At 43.3% G+C, this 19,168-nt stretch overlaps 1 long non-coding RNA gene across 1 annotated transcript in view; it reads right to left on the reverse strand.

Moving 5' to 3' along the window:
• Positions 1-17,942, reverse strand: part of LOC132251705 (uncharacterized) — a 109,841-nt gene extending 91,899 nt beyond the window's left edge. The window contains exons 1-2 of the long non-coding RNA XR_009463647.1: positions 17,738-17,942; positions 9,722-9,864 (exon numbers count right to left, since the gene is read on the reverse strand). This is a non-coding gene — a long non-coding RNA (uncharacterized LOC132251705). The remainder of the gene's footprint in view (positions 1-9,721; positions 9,865-17,737) is intronic.
• Positions 17,943-19,168: the final 1,226 nt, after the last annotated feature.

Here is a 19,168-nt window from a genome sequence, read left to right on the forward strand (position 1 = left end):
CTCTTCAGGTAGTTAAAAGCTGCTATCAAATCTCTCCTCAGTCTTCTCTTCTGCAGACTAAATAAACCCAGTTCCTTCAGCCTCTTCTCATAAGTCATGTGCCCCTAACTCCTAACCATTATTCTTCAAAGTATTGAATTTCTGGGATGAAAGAAACCTTTACAGATGCAGAACAGTGACTGAAAATATGGTTATGAATATAAAGGAGGCATGAGGAAGAGCTAATAGCAGAAATTTAAGGGCAGTAATTAACAGGATGCTACAAGAGTTAATTGGAAGTCCAGTCCTGTTCACTTTGCATATTTTATAAATTACCTGAGGGTGAACATGATTAGTTGTTCTGCTATGGCTACATTTGATAATGACACAAAAAAGGGTCAGGAATATGCCCCATACATTCACAAGACAGCCAAATGAAACACATTTAACATTATTTAGATAGGTGAAAGCCTTATAAGGTAGAAAAGCACCTCATGGGGTTACTGCAGTTAAGTGTAAGTAAGTGGTATTAATGGGTAAAAGTAATTACAAAAGGAAAATTAAAATAGTTTTAGATTTTTTAATAATAAAAAGAGACCCATTTAGATCAATTTTCATTTTCAGGTGCTTTTAGTTCTCAGCTGAGTCCTAGGTTTTAGAAGCTCCAAAATTGTGGGGATACATGTTTGCTTGGAGAATATCAGTTTAGCTTTGTGGGTGAACCCAAAACAACAACAGCTGCAAATACTTAAGGTGCTTTTTTCCAATTAAACCCAAGATCTAGGGGTTGTTGTTTTTTTTTTTTATCCTTCCATCTTTTTCTATTATAATGGAAATATTCTCTGTCTGATTCAAGGTGGAGACAGAATAAATTTAATAGAACAAATCAGATCTCCCCTGAGTCTTGCCAAATGGTTTCTAGTCCAAGATCTCCATATGCTAAATGGCACTATCTAGTCCTGGGAGCACCCAAACAAATTCCGTAATTTTAATCCTGGGAACATCTATATGCTTGCTGCTGTTTCACAAGTTGCTTCTACGTGCCTTTGCATTCCAGGAAGACACTCTGTTTTGTTAAATAAACCTGTTATGGCAGCTGGAGATAATGTGGGTAGATGAAGATGATGGAATGGATCCCAGCAAGGAAAGCATTTCTTTTTGATCAGTAAAGAAAAAGAAAGAGAAAAACCCAAAAAAGCTACATGCTGGCATTCATTTGAGTGACTTTGCAGGCATTTTCTATCTGAATCTACATAGCCTGCAGGACAAGAGTGTTGAAGAAGCAGTCAGAGTGGAAGGATTGGACGGCTCAAGTGAATCACCCATTAGTCTGAAGTTACCCCTAGTCATTAGTGACCAATGGTTTTGTTACATTAGAAGGCCATAATCAGAAATTCAGAGGAGAACAGCTCTGATCCCTCACGTTGTAGAAAGACAAAAGAACAGCTACAGCTTGCATGATCAATTTGTTACAGGCCCAGACTTCCAGTAGTCACATTTGATTACTGTATGATAACTGTTGTCTGGCCCATGAAAACAAGCTGGTAGTCTCTGGTTCACTTCAGCTAGGTATAGCACTTATGAGACAGGAAGGTCTTGCAGCGTGGATAGTGTATCATCCAGAGGATACATCAAAGAATTACAAATCAGAGTGCCTAGAATGGATTTCCCAGTCTTTCACTTACCACTCAAATGATACTGATTAAGCCATATAGCTACGCATGTCTTGTTTCGTACCTAGGGTGACCATATATTCTGGTTTAGCTGGGGCACTCCCAGATTTCAGAGGCTGATCATGGCTGGTTGTTGAGAATGATAATGGGCATCCTGGAAATGAAGGGCACAGTCTAGCCGGGAGCTGGAGTGTCACAGAGTACCTTGCAGGTGGGTACTGTCAACTTGTGACAGCAGGGGAGGGGGCAGGGGCGGTGTCCCGGATTTCCATATGATCAGTTTATTTTTACCAAACTTAAGAATGAGGCTTTCAAGAAGAGACCAAGAGACAAGTTTAAACCTGTCCCAATTAATTGATTTCAGTTCCTTTCTTAATGCTTAAAGGCGCCAACAGGCAAACTGCTCCAACTCTCCCAATCTAGCAGCAGAATTGCAAGGATCTAGGAATCCTGTCTCCTCCTTATTTGTATTGCAGTTAACGGTCTCAGCTGAGAATCAGGATTCCTCTGGTACTAGGTGCTGGACAAAAACAGAGAAGAGACCCAAAGAGGATTTTCATTAGGTGACATTTCCCTTCTACAGTTTCCAGGGCTCACAGAAGTTGTAGAACTGCCGCACACATTTGTACGTTTACCATTGCTGGGATGAAAATCTTTTGCTTACTTGGAGTGAAAGATAAAATATTACTGGCTTATGTGACAGGAGGGGTAGGTTTTCCTGCCTTAACGGGATAGGTAACTAGTATCTCCAAATAGTCATCCCAGCAAAAAAAAAGTTTGCTCTTATGAACTGGGATTCAACGTGCCCTACCTTTGTTGCGTTATGATGGTTGGTGTATAAATATCAAACCTTTTCCTCCTCAGGGACTGGTGTTTGGACAAGTTAATGATGTTAGGTTATATATACTGTGATGATCATGCCATCAGTAGAGAAACAAATTGCTGAAAATATGTCCCTGGAAACACAAGGTCAGTGCAGATTAACATACAATGTCTGGAAGCCAGAGCAGTGCAGATTAATAGGCTACTTAGTAAAGTGCAAGTCATTCAAAGGCTGTTATTTAAGGATACCATGGCCACCTCCCAAATGCTATAGGGAAGAGCTGAATGAAAACTCTTACCACATATGATTTGAAAACTAACAAGACTGAGCGTAAGAAACATTCTTCAACAATAGGATACAGCAGGTGGTGAGAGTATCCTGCTGAAAGCATATAGCCTTAACCATCAAACATGTCCTGAGGTTCCCTTCTGTGAGAAGATTTTTGAAAGGAGTGTGGTTCTGTGTTGTTAAAAGACAAAACACAGGGAGTCGGGAGAACCAGCTGTGTCACAAGCCTGCTCCAGGACCTTGGACAAGTCCCTGTCCTTAAGTTGTCCGTTTTCAAAACGGATAACATTTTCTTTGTCGGTCTTATCTATTGACATAATGAACTCTTTGGAGCTGGTATTGCCTGTTATTTTGTGTCACTGAACAAACAGGATATTGTTTCTTTTGGGTCTGCTGGGAAATAATAAACATATACAACCCTTCTTAGGACACAAATAGTGATTTTCACACCAACACCTAAATGCAATGTAAAGCTAGCAAACCTAAGAGTCAGGGAAAATGCTTGCCCAGAACAAATCAAGTTGGTAGTAGAGGTAGGAACAGAACCTGAATCCTTTGTCCCAGTCTCATAGATGTTAGGGACTGGAAGGGACCTCACAGATCATCAGGTCCAGCTCTATAGTCCTGGGAGTCTTGTGCTTTAACCAGTCAAAAACGCTGCTTAGGTAGATCCAGTGCTGCACCCTTACTTGTACAATTCCTACTGGTACAGAAATCAATTGTATGCATTTTCTACTACACCTCCTTTTCATCATGGTCAGAATCCTTTTCTGTATCCTGCTAGAACATCCTACCATATAAAGAAATGGTGTATTCAGGACTGACACCATAAGCAATCTGCACAAAGTTCTCTTCTGTTTTTAAAGTCATACTGCTACCACCTTTCACCACAGTTTCCAGGTTTCTTCCATATACAATGGTAGGGTAAATAGTGAAGTTTACAGAGGTGTTTGGCAACCTCAGAATTGCACATGGTACTGTCTAGTACTGGATAACAAAGATATGATGAGCCAATAACCTAATATAGCTCAGGGAAGGGTGAACCCCATGCATTATGGATATAATGCCCCATTAGCCTCCACTTTGCATAGCATGAAGAGAAGGTAGAACACTACCATTTTAATTGCTGTTTTGCATGATTGAATCCCTACTCTAAAAAGCAATACATTCTCCCAGACCATTCAGGTGTTTCTGCTTCAGAGTCAACCAAAATGTGAAAACAATGAAAAAAGCAAATATCTATGTTGAGGTTATTTCTGTGGAAGCACTTCCTCTCCACAAATGCACAGCACCACTGAAACACAGTCACCCCTGGATTGTGCATTAAAAATCCTGAGGAGAAAAATACCAGAATAGAGCACATCTTTGGGAGAGTTCAGCACTCTGAATGCTTAATGGGAGAGGGAAGGGGAAAGCAGAACAACAGGGCTTTAATTCCAGATGGTGAACACTTGAAAGTCAGGCCCTGACCTCTTTGGAGAATGTAGCTTGTGTAATTTACTGTTACTGTAGGCCAGCACATTTCTCCTGCATATCTGTCATTGACCCAAGTCCCTATGCTGTGTGATGGAGCACCTTTGGTGCTCTGTTACTTTAAAGACTGAGAGCAGGCAGCCAGCAGATGCAGGCCAGCCCTGGTGAGCCAGCCATTTTAGATCCCAGCTCCCAGGACTGAGGCAGAAGATTGCTGCAAACAGCTGAAGGAGCAACAACACCTGGCTGAGATACTGCTCAGGGAACAGCATGGAGGTAAGGAAAGAACTATGGGGATAGCATGAGGTTCCTATGGGCCCTGTGGGGTCCTGAGCCCCAGAAAGCAAGCTAGGGCCTAGTAATAGCAGACCTCAGGCCTCAGTAATAGCCCAGCCTAGCAAAGGGGCTAACAGCTTGCAGGCCTGTACAGGGACTAGGCAAGTCCCTGATAAGAGCTGGCAGGGGCAAGGCCTAGGGCTCAGGTGAGCCCAGTTGAGAGAAGAGTTTCTCTATTAAGATCTTCAGGGCTCCAAGCAAGCCCAAGGGGAGATGGCCATGTTCTGGGGCCCAGAAGGGGACCCCTGTGGTCCACAGAGGGCAGCAGGGGCTAGGCTAGCTTTCTGATCTCTCAACTGGTCAAAGGAAGGGGCCAGGGCTGAAAGGCTCAGGTAAGAGCAGTTAGGCTCAGGTAAGACTTCGGATGCCTGAGGCCACAAGTAGGCCTGAGGCCAAAGGGGTGAGTAATTGGTCCTAATGAGAGAATTAAATTGATTGAGCCCACCACGAGGCGCAGGCCAGAGCTGTGGAGAGCCATCTGTCACCCTGACTGGCCTGGAGGCAGGGACAGGGCCTCAAACAGGCCAAAGGTCCTCCCAAGGGTGCAGACATGACATCTGGCAGAAGGTAGGGGCCAGTCAGCATGCATGCTGCTATGAAGGTGGCAGCCAGCAGAAGGAGGCTGCCATAGAAGACCTAGGAGTGAGAGCAGCCCAGGAACACCACATAGACCAATAGGGATAGGACCAGGGCAGGTAGGCCTGCTTGGTCCTGGGTAAAACCTAAAACTGCACCCTGCCAGGAAAGAGTGGTCTGGTGGGGCTGTCTGTGGTGGGACAGTCCTCTAGAAATGCTGGGCCTCCCTGGTAAAAGGCATGTAGGGGCACCTGATAACCCCCACCATCTGGCAGGTCATTAATACTGGAGGGTTGTGGGCCAGGCCCACCAGAGAGAGGCACCTGAGCCTGTGGGGGGTGGAAGACCATGAGGTCCCAGCATAGGGGTAGAGTGTGGACCCCAGAGAGGGAGGGGGTATGTAGAGGTCCCAGAGAGGGAGCAGTTAGGCTCAGGTAAGTCTTCGGATGCCTGAGGCCACAAGTAGGCCTGAGGCCAAAGGGGTGAGTAATTGGTCCTAATGAGAGAATTAAATTGATGAGTTACCTGGAGAGGGGCTTCTATCAGAACTCCACCCAGGATAAGGTAAATTGGCTAGTCACCGTGCAGATGAAGGTTGCAAGAAGGCCCAAGAGGCTGCACCCTGGCTGGTCAAGGAGTACGAGTAGGCAAGCCTGATGGCCTACAGGAACTGCTTAAGAGAGCAGGGCAGGCCAAGTGTGGCAGTGAGTAAGAGGCCCAGTGAGAGTGGGTGGAGTGTGAAAGACCCGGTGAGAATGGGTGGTATGAATGAGACCCGTTGGGGTGGAATGAAAGGATGAATGTGTGAGGCCTAGCAAGGGGCTGAGTTTGGCCCTGCTTTGAGCCAGAGCAAACAGCAACTCAGTGATGACATCTGCAAGGTATGGGGCATGATAAGGGGAGGTCGGAGTACAGTGTAAACCCATAGACATCAGGGTCTTGAATGGGCAGCCTCCCGCTTATATTGTAGCATCATTTTACATTACAACAAAGGCATGGTAGGAGAGACTGGGCAGAATGTCCTAGGCAGACAGATGGGTGGGCCAGTACCGTGACCAGGCCTGGGAGATTGCCCCCCGTCACAGCTGGCACATACACGGTAGCTGGGGATAGTGGTGAGAAGAGGTTTGTCTTTGAATTTATTAATCACATTCCCATATTTGTGGGAATTTGGGTGTTTGCACTGGATTTTTTTTCAGAAGGGCTGAGTGCTTCAGTGCCCACCCACTTTGGATGCAGTTGCAAGTATATGGTGCTCAATTAAATTTGGTCCATTGGTCTAGATAGAGTGTGTGGACATGTGAACATTCACACACATCTATAAAGCCCCATAGAAGAAAACAATGATATTAAAATGTTTCAAATATCTGAATAAGTTATCTTCTGTGCCCCCCACTGCATCTACTTCTGCCAGCAGATTGTCTCAAGCACTGGCATGATTTAATTCGTATTAATTTCAGTGCAAAACTCTCATTGGCCTCAGTAGAAGCTGGATCAGACCTTTGACAAGCAGCAATTCTTTTCTCTAAATAAATAGTTTAGTGAAATGCTGTGGCAAGGGCTATCATGAAGTCAGATGATCACTTCTAACTTAGTTTTCCAGGCCATTTTTTTATAAGCTTTCATAAACTATTTCCCTATTTGTCCAGGGATGATTTGTTCACGGAGACTGCAAAGGGCATTCCAAGGGAAGTACTGAACACAGGATGATGAACTTCCTATAGATAGGGTTGCTTGCTCCACTCTATTGCTCAGAGCTGCAAACAAATCCCATTGTCAGAACTAAACTGAGCTATATTGGAACATGCCTGTGACCGGATGGTGGACTCAATCTGTCTGATTTTAACTTGCCCTGAAACCTCATTTGTTTATAAGTTGGTACAAAATGCTACAATCCCAGTTCAGCAGACTTTTACATCCATTGTCATCAACTGGACAATGTGTAAAGGCAGTGGAAACCTGGACCGCATGTTCCTACCCTGGATCTACAGCAGAAAAGATACGGTGAGAATTTATGTAGCAGTGAAAATATAGGTAGAGTTTGGCTGGGGGCAGCAAAGACATTGATTGCCCAACATCAACTTGAAAGAGTTGTAAATCTCCTATGAAAAATGTCTCTATGCCAAAGAAACGCAATGTGGCCCTAAATGAGGACCATTTAACACCACGCCCACAGTGAGCCTTTCGAGCATTCCTGAACCTAAACAATATGCAGCTGAAAGTCAGAGCTCTCTACAGGCACAGAATAGTTGCAGGATTTATCAATGATGCATTTGCAGTGCCCATTGCTACAGCCTCTGAACACCTCAATCTTGAACAGATTCTGAGAGGCAGGAAAAATGCTAGTATCCCCTGTTACAGAGATGCAGGAAAACGTACCAAATTCAAACAGAAAGTTAGTGTGGATCCAGCTTTTCCAGATACAAGCTTGTGCTCTGGGTCATCCTCTTTTTCCAAGTAAAGCTTTTTCTGTCTAGGTAGAGCAGACTTGGTTCTGCACTGGATCAGAAATGGGTGCTTCTTACGGGAATGATACTCTGCTATTCCCTGCAACAACTGTTAGAGGCCATTTTGAGCTCTAACAAGTCCCAGGCTTGCAACAATAGTAGGAACTGCAGAATCAGAAGGAAGAGCTGAAGTTTGAAGTTGAGAAATAAAGAAGAAGGACAGTGAACCATCTCACAGCAATGGGTCAAGCTGAGGAAAAAGCAACTGATTTTCCGCAACTGCTATTTGACAGCCCCCCTGAGCACACATGCTACAAAAGAGAACCAGGTCTGCTTATTTGCTGGCCCTTCTAATCTGCACTTGCAGCATTTTGATTCTAAGAAATACAGAGCTTGGATCTTCAGTACTCTAGGGAAAGCTTACACTGGCATTTCCTGGCAGTGCAAACCTATGTAGTAATACATTTCTGACAGGACAAACTTAGAGTTCATGGTAAAACAAAACAATTATTTCATTTTGTAATCAGGTCCATATTGTTTTTGACAGGACTGACATATGGCATTGAATTTATGGCCAAAGAAAGCACACCAACCCCCTTCAAAAGAAGCCCTATGCATTCTCTGGCAACTTAAATATATTTAAGGTTTAAATTCCTGACAGGACAGAGCCTACACACTTTATAATGGAAGAAATTGCAGTTGATTGCCTGCCAAAAGATATTTCTGTAGGTCACATCGAGGCAAAAGCACCAGATGGATTCCTGTGGGAGACAGCAGACCAGAATGGATTCTTCCCCCTCAATAGAGTTTATTCACTCCAAGTCACTGCCGTGATGTAAAATTCCAGAGAGCAATCCAGGTAAAGGAAAGGGAGAAGCAGGCTGTGCACATTTTGATGGGTTATCACACGTATTTAACAGACACTCATAACACACACAGGTAAATATCAAGTATGCAGCATTTGTGCATGGGCAATTATTCATGTGAGACCTGCTACCAATATCTAAACAAGATAACTAGCTGTCTTATAGTGCTTTTCACCACCTTTACATCAAGTTTCCCTTTCCTGTTAGCATAGCAAAATCCAAATCCCAGTGCAGGATGGTATTTTAAAATAGAGAGAGTGCTTGAGCAAGTACTGGTGGGAAAGGCTTCCCTGAAAACAGTGCATTTCCAAGGAAAGTTTGTTTTGACAAAGCAATATTTTCTGGAAAGAATGGTTCCATAATAACCCCAGTTTCCTCCTGCATCCAGCAGTACAGATGAATACATCCTACAAGTCTAAAGCAGGGGTTTTCAACCAGGGGTACGCATACCCCTGGGGGTACTCAGCAGCAGGTACCGCTGCTGTGCCACTGGCACACTCGCTGCTGATCAGCCTCCCCTGCTCCACTAGTCTGGCCACCAGGGGAGGCCTGCCTTCTCAACCGGCCATGGGGGTACATTAACCCAAAAAGGTTGAAATCCCCTGGTCTAGAGGATAGTGTCATAGAGTTGTCCTACTTGTTACATCACAAAGATGCCCCTACAAGTAGGAACACACAGAGGAGAACAGCACATGCATAGAACCGTAGAAGACGAGGGTTGGAAGGGACTTCAGGAGGTCATCTAACCCAACCCCCTGCTCAAAGCAGGACCATCCCCAACTGGATCATCCCAGCTGTGGCTTTGTCAAGCCAGGTCTTAAAAATTTCCAAGGATGGAGATTCCAGCACCTCTCTAAGTAACCCATTCCAGTGCTTAGAGAGGTGGCACCCAGCACAGGCAAATGCATCCTACAGTTCTAGAGGACAGAATCATGGAGCAGTCCGACTTGTTGCATCCCAAAGATGCCCCTGGGAATATGCAGAGAAGCATGGCACACTCAAGGACACAGCTACTCAGGAATGACTTTTCAGTCTAGCTATCAACACCAAGACAGACTTAATCTTGCTGCTCTGACCTAGTTGCTCATCCTCTAAGTTCACTCTGCAAGGATGGCACATGATGGCTGGCCACCTTATGGCACAGACCCTGAGTGGGGGGAAAAGGAACAATTTGCTGAAGTAATTTTTGCAGGTAAGGAGAGTAACAATAGAGGGCATTTCCTGGAAATGGGCTACATTTTAAAGCTGATATTTACTTACGAGTCCAGTGGAAGAGGTCTTGGGATATGCAATTTTTTCCAACTTGATCAGCTTGGTTCTCTCTTTTCTCCATCAGTTTTTAATGTTGACATCAGATCCTCCCAGCATCCACAAGCATACATGATCATATTCTCCTGAGTAGCCTTTGGAAAACAAAGCAAAACACCTTTTATGATCACTGCACTTCAGCAGTTTATCCCATTAAGCATGGCAACTGCACATCTGGACATGCCCTTTCAAGTGTAACTAAATACTATGAAACAGATAAGTGATGTTCAAACCCTCTGTTTTGCTCTGACAGAGACATACAAAAAATCTTACGCTACAAAAACTTCTCCACAAACGAACCACTGTTTTGTCTCCAGGGGCACTTCTTGTGCATCTAGGACCTTATTACCTAAATCAAGACTTGCAGATGAAACCCAGTTTTTCAGCCCATGCACAGAAGAAGCCTTAGTAACTGCATGCCCCTTTTATTTTTTCCACAAATCAAGCCTCAGGGATTTGTCCCAGTTACAATTAATGAGTAACCAGTTACAGATACTGGAGAAAACCCTCATGCCAACAGGACGAAGAGCCATGAGGCATCAATTTGCATGGATGGAACTTAAGCCAGTTGCAGGAATGGGTGAGTTGGCTATGTGCACGGGAGCTTTGCCTTGCATCCCCTAAAGGGCCTGCCTTCTTGGTCACCGATGGGTTTAACAGATTAAAAATACCTATTCAAATTATTACCGGGACTTGGGTAACTCCACTAAAAGGAAAAGTGGCTATTCAAGCTAACACAATCAAGTCTGTTCATGCTCACCTTGTAGAATGAGTTAACTGACAGCTTTAAACAATCCCACTTATTACACGATTGGAAAACAATCACGTTATAAAGCGCAGATCCCTCATCCCCTGCAGACTAAACACAGGTCCCGGCTAACTCAATTACCCCAGCACGGTTGTTTCTGGGCGATGCACTTCTTTGTTTACTACAACACACGCAGAAGGGCCTTGCAACAATTGGAAAGCTCTATTCAAATCAGGCTGACCTTGGGGGATCTATGCAGATTAGACTGCAGGGAGAGCACACAGGTCAGCTGTAAGAGAGACAGCAACTGCAGAAAAAGAAAGCAGTGGATGAATCGCTTTCATTTGTCAGGGTATAAGGAGAGAGGAAAACAGAACCTGAATGATACAAAAGACAGAACAGGAGCCAAAAACTTAAAAACACTAAGCCATGATTACTTCCAATACCTTTGGGAACACTATCACTGTGCTTAAAAGAACAAAACACTTATTGAGTTCACTGAGATATTTGCTTCATTAAGTACTATAGATTTTGGCCCTTTGGGGTTAGTCCTGCAACCAGACAGAGCTCACATGATCCTCAAGAACTCTGCTGCTGGGGGACCTTGTAGTTCACCCAGCAAATTCAAATCATCAGCGCAGCACATCCTACAAGCATTTTGCACAACACAACCGTAGTACTGGGGATGCTTCCACATATGCTGCTGTACAACTCTTGGTGAATCGAAGACAAGCAGGGGCGCAGAGTCCTGACAGTAGCTGTTGGCCACAGGATGCAGCCCCTGGGAGATTGGGGTGGGGGAGGGGGGAGGGTACAGGACAGGAGGGTGCTGAGTGCTCAGTGGCAGTGAGCAGAACAGACTGTCAGTGAGCACTTTCCGGTTCATTGCACTGCTGCTCTCCCGGAGTGCCCCTCCAGTTCCAGCGGGGTGGAGGTGGGCAAGGGGGCCTCTGGAAAAGTGGAGGTGGAGCACATAAGACAACGCACACTGACACTCCAGCTGGGGAGTGAGGCAGTGGGCTCTGCATCGGTCCATGGCTGAAGCATTCAATTTTTTGAAGCATTTCCAAGTGAAGCACTCATCAACTCTCAGAGTGGAACAGGCACAAATTTTGCCTCCTGTACCATGCTGATTTGGCAACGGGATTCAATGTGAAATTTGCTCTTTGCAAACATTAAAGTCCAAGGCATCACCTTATTACTATGACATCCTGGAATAGGGTTCAGCGCATTTAAATCTGCATGACACATAGCACAACTATTGTTTGTAGAGCTAGACACTGTTGTAAAACAATACTAATACACACTCAAAGGTCTGGATTAACCACACATACATACTTTTCAGATTCTTTATACGGACAATATTCAAAGGCAACTCCCTGCCACCCCCACACTCCCGCACATATGCACACACTCTCCACTGTGCTCTGCTCCAGGAATACTGGAACATTTTCCAATGGGGAGTGGATGCCATCTGTGTATGTAGGCTCAATTAGCACGTGTTGACAGATAGACTTAAAATTTCCAAACCTTGGCAAGTTTGAAAAAGTTAGTGTACTGGTTAAGTTACATCACTGAAGGGGAGTTGGGGGAGAGAGTTGATGTGTTAGTTGGAGTGCTGTGCTGGGACTGATCAAAACACTGGTGTACTGACTCGGAGATGGACTGCTCATCTCACCAAGGGTGGCCAAAGGCCATTCACAGAGTAGGCATTTTATTACTTGCATCTCCATAGGACACAAACTTGATCTTATAGCACTTTGGCATGTCCCAAGCATCGTTAGAGATACCTTCCTGCCCAAATTAACAATGGAACAGCTCTTTCCTCAAACTACACCAGCTGAACTGTATTTTAAACATGACAAATTTGACAGAGCTAATTTATTCTTTCCTACCCATGTCACTGGCCATAAGGGACCGGAGAGACTTCAGCAGCACAGAGAGAAAAAACTGAGGACTGTTCAAAACCTCTGTAGGACACCAAAGCTAAATGCTCCCTGCTCCAGGCTGATTAAATATCTGCTACAAAGATCTCATGCAACCTACACTGAGCAAAGCAAACAGAGAAAAGGGGTCATGATGAAGACAGGACACTGAATGAGGACTTGGAAGAGCCAGGTTCAGTGTTTGCCTCTGCTACAGACAGGTAAGAGCCCCTTTGCACCTAGGTGCTATGCATACACATAAAAAACTATAGCCCAGTCCTGAAGAGTTTCATCTGAACAGGACAGGATAAAGGCTGAGGAGGAAGGCATGCAAAGATGAAGTATAACATTTTCACAAGCATCTAAATGATTTAGGAGCCTCAACCTCATTTTCAAAAATGACTCAAAACTTTAAATGGCTTTGGCTTTCAATATGAGGCTCCCAAGTCCTTAAGTCACTTTTGAATATGGGCTTGAAGCTCTTAAATAATTTAGGCCAAGATTTTCATCTAAAACATAAGTGACCTGTCCAGGATCACATGTCAAATCTGTAGCAAAACCAAAAATTGATACCAAAATTCCTGTCTCCCACTTCAGTGTCCTAATAAAAGCAACTTTCCTCTACCCTGAATTGCAGATCTAATATCTCTGACAAGCTCTAAAAAGGAGTTCGGGCCCATTTATTAGATAGACCTTTCATTGTTTACAGTACTTAGGCCATCAGGTTTTACAATGGGTCATAATAAAAGACAGCCCTGCAGGATGTTCTGGAAATAGCTGCTTATATTCAGAGATGATGAATTTATGGCATATGAATTCACAGTTCACCAAAGCCCTGGGAAAAAAAAAGCCAACAACCCACATGCAGCAGCTGATGCAGTGAGTCAGATTGGACCTAGAACATAACAAACAATTCAGGTCTTTCCATTCCTGTTCAAATCACCCAACAAGCAGCAAATGAAGCATTCCTCCCATTGCAAGCCCTGACAACGGCCTGGAAGATGCCTGTACATCCAAGCTGCCAGTTCGTTGATCTGTGATAAAAGTTTGCCTCCTCCAGAATCAGTGTCCAATTCCACTCTGCCATGTTTGCATGACAGCTTCTGCAGCTACTCCACTGGGACATGAACACTGCAGCTATGAAGAGCAAACGCTTTTATCTGCAAGAGCGTGAAAGGGGAATATTGACAAGTGAGGTTTTTTCCCTCCTGCTTTTCATGTCAGATGCATAAAGAGAAAGGAAAGAATAAATTGTCCTCTTTGTAAACACAACCCTGGCAAACAAACCCTCTTCAGTCACCCCATGTCACTCCCACAAAGGCCTCATCAAAAGCACGTCAGAGAAAACAGGCATTTGTTAATAATCTATCACCAGATCACCTCATTTCAGCAGATGCCTCTTATCACACAAAAGGAGGTGGAGAAGTGGGCAAGCATTGCCTCCAAACAGGTCTGATTTCAGGGGATACTGTTTGGTTTAGTCCCAAATGTATCTGTGCTTCAAGACAAAAGATGCTGGGCCCTGACTTTATATTGCTGAGAAGTATATGCTCCTGGAACAGAGTTGACAAGGACAAGTATTTATGCTAAGGAAAGGAATTGCAGGGAATTTTAAGTTTTTTGCACAAGCAGTTTTACTGAAAGCCTTTCCTGCTGCATCTTGTCACTTTTATTTAGGAGCCTAAATACAGTCTGACTTCTGTTTTGTTCAGAAGTAGCCTCAGTTAAGATAAGAAGCCCAGTGTGCTAGGTGCTGCAGGTCCAGCTGTGCCACAAACAGCTCCCAATAAAAGGTGACAAAAAAAGAAAAGGGTGCGAGAGGGAAGGAAGCACAAGAGATGAAGTGACTTGCCAGCCAAGTAGCAAACAGTCAGCAATACAATCTGGATCTCCAAAGTCCTAGGCCAACACCCCTAGCCATTAGCCTATGCAGCCTTACATGTGACCTCTTACATCCCCAGATCTGAAGTCATCTGCTGCTGGGCCAGGATTGCTGATTCCCACTGGTTTGTCAGAAGGTTCAGGCCATTTGCTCCCTTTCAGCTTCCCTTTATTGCTGAAATTGTGTGGAGGAAAAAAAATCCCCAGCTCCACTGGAAGCAAAGTCAAAGGAATAGTATTTTCTAGATCAGACAGACAGAGGGGCAGGGTGCAGAGAAGATTTCCAGCGTTTTCAGGGGGCCTGCTGCAGAGCCTGTGGCAAGCACTTCAGCTGCTGATTATAGGCAGGCTGGCAGCCTGGAGGCGGGTTATGGCTGCATCCTGTTGCTCTCAGAAATATTCCTTTCTCTGGCAAGTCCTGCCACCTGATGCTCAGCTCACCTGCGTCCCTTCTGATCTGCAGCAACAGCACTGCTGCTTTGCTTCCTTGTACTAAAGAGCGTACATAAAAGGGTGGACAAAAAGGAGCAGTTGTTCCTCGCCAAGTGGTGCCTCTGCCTTGATTCTCTGCCAGCCCCTTTACCCCTCCCTACCTCGCTCTGCAGGCTGCACAGATGTTTGACTCTGTAGCCTGCTTAGTCTCTCTAGTGCCTTATTGCACCAGCTGGTCCCCCAAGCAATCTGTCCGTCCCCTGTCCCCAGGCTCCTGCTGCACACATAGCAGACTCGGGTGCAGATGACTTACAGGTCTAGGAAACTAGCAGCTCTGCCCCTCCTTATATCAGTTCCCTTTTACAGCATCTTGGCATCTGGAAGCCTGCAATTCTCCTCTCCTCCCAGGTTTTGGCTTCATACTGCACCTCAGCCTCTGCAGCCCTGAATATGCTCGTGTCTACGCTTCTGCATTTCCTTCTTGCCTGCTGTAATCATGCTACGAGGGTGCTTCCTCCTCAACCCACAAACACAAGGAACTGGGGGAAAAGAAACACACGAAGCATCTTTCTGATTTCTACTTTGTCTATGAGTTGTATTATAAGGGTACCAAATAAGATCAGGCCCCCCCACTGCACTAAATCCTTGATATCATAAATAGTCTCTGGGTCAAGCTTCTTATGAACTAAATAGATAACAGATGACAAGAGTTAGAGAAACACAGAGAGAAGAACTGACTTTCCCCAGATGACAAAAGCTGCAGGGCTAGTAACAAAATCAAAATCTCCTTAGCTCATGCCTGTCCTCAGTTCCTTCAACCGCTCTGCATTCAACAGGGACTTGCAGATCGATATACCGATCAGTAGCACTATTAAGTAAATAGTTTTTCTGTTTGAGAAGTCCTTGCTAGAGGTCTATCATCATAGACACTTTGATCATTAAATATCAATACATAAGCTGTAGATGCAACAACCATCTACAAGGATTCCTTCCTTCTCTTACTCTGTTGCAATTTTCTTTTCAAAATAGTTGCAAAGTCTACTTCTGATGATTTTTTAAAAATATGCTCAGACCAATTAATGTGGCATTCACTGCCCCTCACCTACCCAAACTCCTCTCAGCATATTTACTTTTCATTAGAGGTCTTTACAAAGGACATCAGTACCTAGATTCCCTTTTACAGGCTGGGAAATAGGCACAATAAGGCAACATGATTTATCCATGATGTGGTAGTGGCAGTAGACTCACCTTTGGTCTCCCATAAATATGGAATTTCATAGGAGTTAGGTACCAAACCTGCTTAGCAGGATTTTCCAAAAGCATCTGTAGCTTTTTTTTTTTTTATTCTTAGGCACCTAAATCTCTTTGAAAAACCTGATCATCTGTGTTCCAGTTCTCCATTACATAATGTTAACAGTACTTCACAATCATTCATATAGATATCCGCCTGCAGGAAAGGCAGGGAGGTATGAATATTATAGTAATGGAGACTGTATAACAAATTGTAAATTTAAAACAAGATCCATGGATCTGGGTTGGGTCAATGGAGCTCTTCAGTTGAGTACCCTCTTTCATATCTATATTGGTGCCAGCTCCCCTGTAGAACAGGGATAGGAAAAAAATAAACTGGTGTCCAGTTTCAAGGTAATTCCCCTCTTGTTGCCATTAACTCTTCACTTTGAAGCATCAAAACTGACATAGTATCTAACAGCTGCAGTTTTCGCTCACTGTAGTTAAAGACATGACCTGCAGTGGGTCTCCCAGAGGTTACAAGAACACCGACTAATTTACTGAGCTGCTATAATAAGACAATAAACAGCTGGAGAAAGTAATGGACTGAGACAGAGACAGCTAACCATTATTATCCAGCCACAAGTCCAGAGCAGAGTCTCTTTTACTAGGATGAGTCATTACTTACTTTTTAATTACAAAGTGCTGTTTTCAACACTATTTTAATAAACATACTTATTTATTTATTTATTTATTTATTTATTTTTACAAGGATGGCTCTGGATGTTCTCAGTATATCATCCTGTCTTTACCTGGGAAGCCTGAGATGTTTTGCTCACTCCGAGCAAAACTAACCAAGTGGAATATTGTGCTTGTGATATGGACATCTTGACAGGCTTATTTTATACAACACCCAGCACACCTTTTTGTCTTTGTGGACACTCACTCTCCTCAATAACAGCAAATCAATAGCTCCCTTCCAAATCTCTGACTTGCCTAGATCTTAGGGAGCTGCTTAGTTGCACACAGACCTTTTTTCATTTCCTTGATCACTGGTGTCAACACAGATGCATGAGAGGCCAAATCATACCACAACCACTTTGCATATAAAAAGCTTATTTCATCTAATGATCTCAAAGCATTTCATACACATTAGGTAAATTAAACTTCACAGCAGTATTAGGAGGCAGTTAAGTATTATTCTCATAGAAGAAAATGGAGGGATAAGGAAAAATTGAAGATGACCGTTTAACCACAGACCCCAGAGCATCTCCAAGTGTACCCAAGAGCACTTGACCTTTGAATTCTACTTAGGGACCTATATGTTCCTCCTTGCCATGCTTTTCAGATTCCTATTCAAAATCTGCATTAAACAGGGAGGTTAAAACACAGTTAGCCAAAGCCACCAGGATTCCCAAATCAAAGCCAGACACAATAAGTTACTCTGGGATCACTCAAACTAATGAAACTTGACCCAAATTCTTGATCCTCAGCAGAGCTTCCAATTTGTCATTAAAGCAGAAAGCGTATCACTCCCAATTGATTTCAGATAGCATAGGGAAAGTTTTTCTGTGCAAATCTATTTATAGAGTACAGCTTGCTCTTGGTTTCAGAGACCATTTTCTGCCAAGCTAAATTCAGGAAGTGGCAGGACATACATAAGGAAAACTATTTCCAAAATGGAAAAAGGGAAGGCAATTCCTATCTGTTGCAACAAAAAACTAGATGGGGCATAAAAATGACAAGAAGCACCTTGAAATTGTTGTCCAATTTATCCAAACTTTGAGGTGTATTCATATCTGCATTTTTTCAGGCATGTTAACTTTAGCAGGACATCAATGTAATCCAGCTGAAGAAAAGTAGGAGTGCTGGTCTATAGAGGCATCCCAAAGCCTTTATTCTTCTTTTATGAGTCATTTCTGACAAATCCTGGTAAAATGATGGGTTAAATTTAATTTAGTTCCTGCAACAAAAAAATAAAATTGAAAAGAAATTTGTCTATTATGTCTGAGAAAGTACATATTATATAGATGTAATTATTTTAACTATTCATCACAAACTTCAAAGACAGCCCTCACAAGTCATAAATCAAAAACCTTCAGGGCAAGTGTCACCAAATCCAGTTGTTATTAAATGCCACCAGTGTTCCATTATCCCTTTTTTTATTTTAACAACACCATATTAGCTATTAGTCTTTTAATTTAAAAGGCAGCATCTCTGGGCAAGAATGATTTCCCTTTGCAAAGATGGTAATGTTTAAAATATATCAAAAGTAGCTGTATATTTCAGTTACATGGATTATGTATGACATAAGATTGAAATGCATTATACTGCAACAGGGAAAAAATATACAAGGACACCAAGAGTTGCTGTATGAAAGATTTCTTTTGGTGCCCAGAAAAAGAGTCAGGCACTGAACATCAGAAAACTGTGTATGGGGCAAGATGTCAGGGTTTTTTTTTCCCCACTGGGACATTTAAAAAAATGTTTGTTTCTTTGTTTATTTTAAATGAAGCTGTTTATGAGGAAACTAAGAAAAACAGTCCATCAAAATTAAAATAACCACCATATCGTATAGTTATTGATCTTATCTGTTATATAATAGCACCTACAAATGACATGCTAGATTGCAGCCCTACTGAATTAGGCAAAGCACATGCAAATCAAAAGCTTGCATGCCACATCCCCAGGACAAAGTACAAAAGGGAAATTACAGAGTGACCAAGTGGCTAGTGTAAGGAAGCCAGTAGCATAGCTGAGAACAGAAAACCAGGTTTCCTGACTCTCATCCAGTACTCTGTGCAATAGGTATATCACCTCTGATTTAGTTCCTCAATTTAAACATTTCAGTATCAATTCTGCAATCAGATCCTCACCCAGAAGCCCCTGGGCTTCAGTATCAATGTGAGTGGCCCATTACACTCAACCCATAACCCAAGCAGTTCAGTGAGGCACTGTGTACAGCTGTTTAGATTGGCTTTATGGATCCAGGCCACATTTTAGTTGTGTGTAAGTGTCCAGATTGCACATTAAGGGCACATGTGACTGTAAATCTCACTGCTTTCTCAGGAAGTAAAGTTACATAAACTAGTATTAACGTCAGGTTTAAATGAATGTTTACATTGATAAGTAAATTAGAAATTCCATTGCTTGCAAGCATTATAAGCCAATTCCAAATCCCGA

The sequence above is a fragment of the Alligator mississippiensis genome, chromosome 7, assembly GCF_030867095.1.
Source record: "Alligator mississippiensis isolate rAllMis1 chromosome 7, rAllMis1, whole genome shotgun sequence".
In the NCBI taxonomy this organism is placed as follows: domain Eukaryota; kingdom Metazoa; phylum Chordata; order Crocodylia; family Alligatoridae; genus Alligator; species Alligator mississippiensis.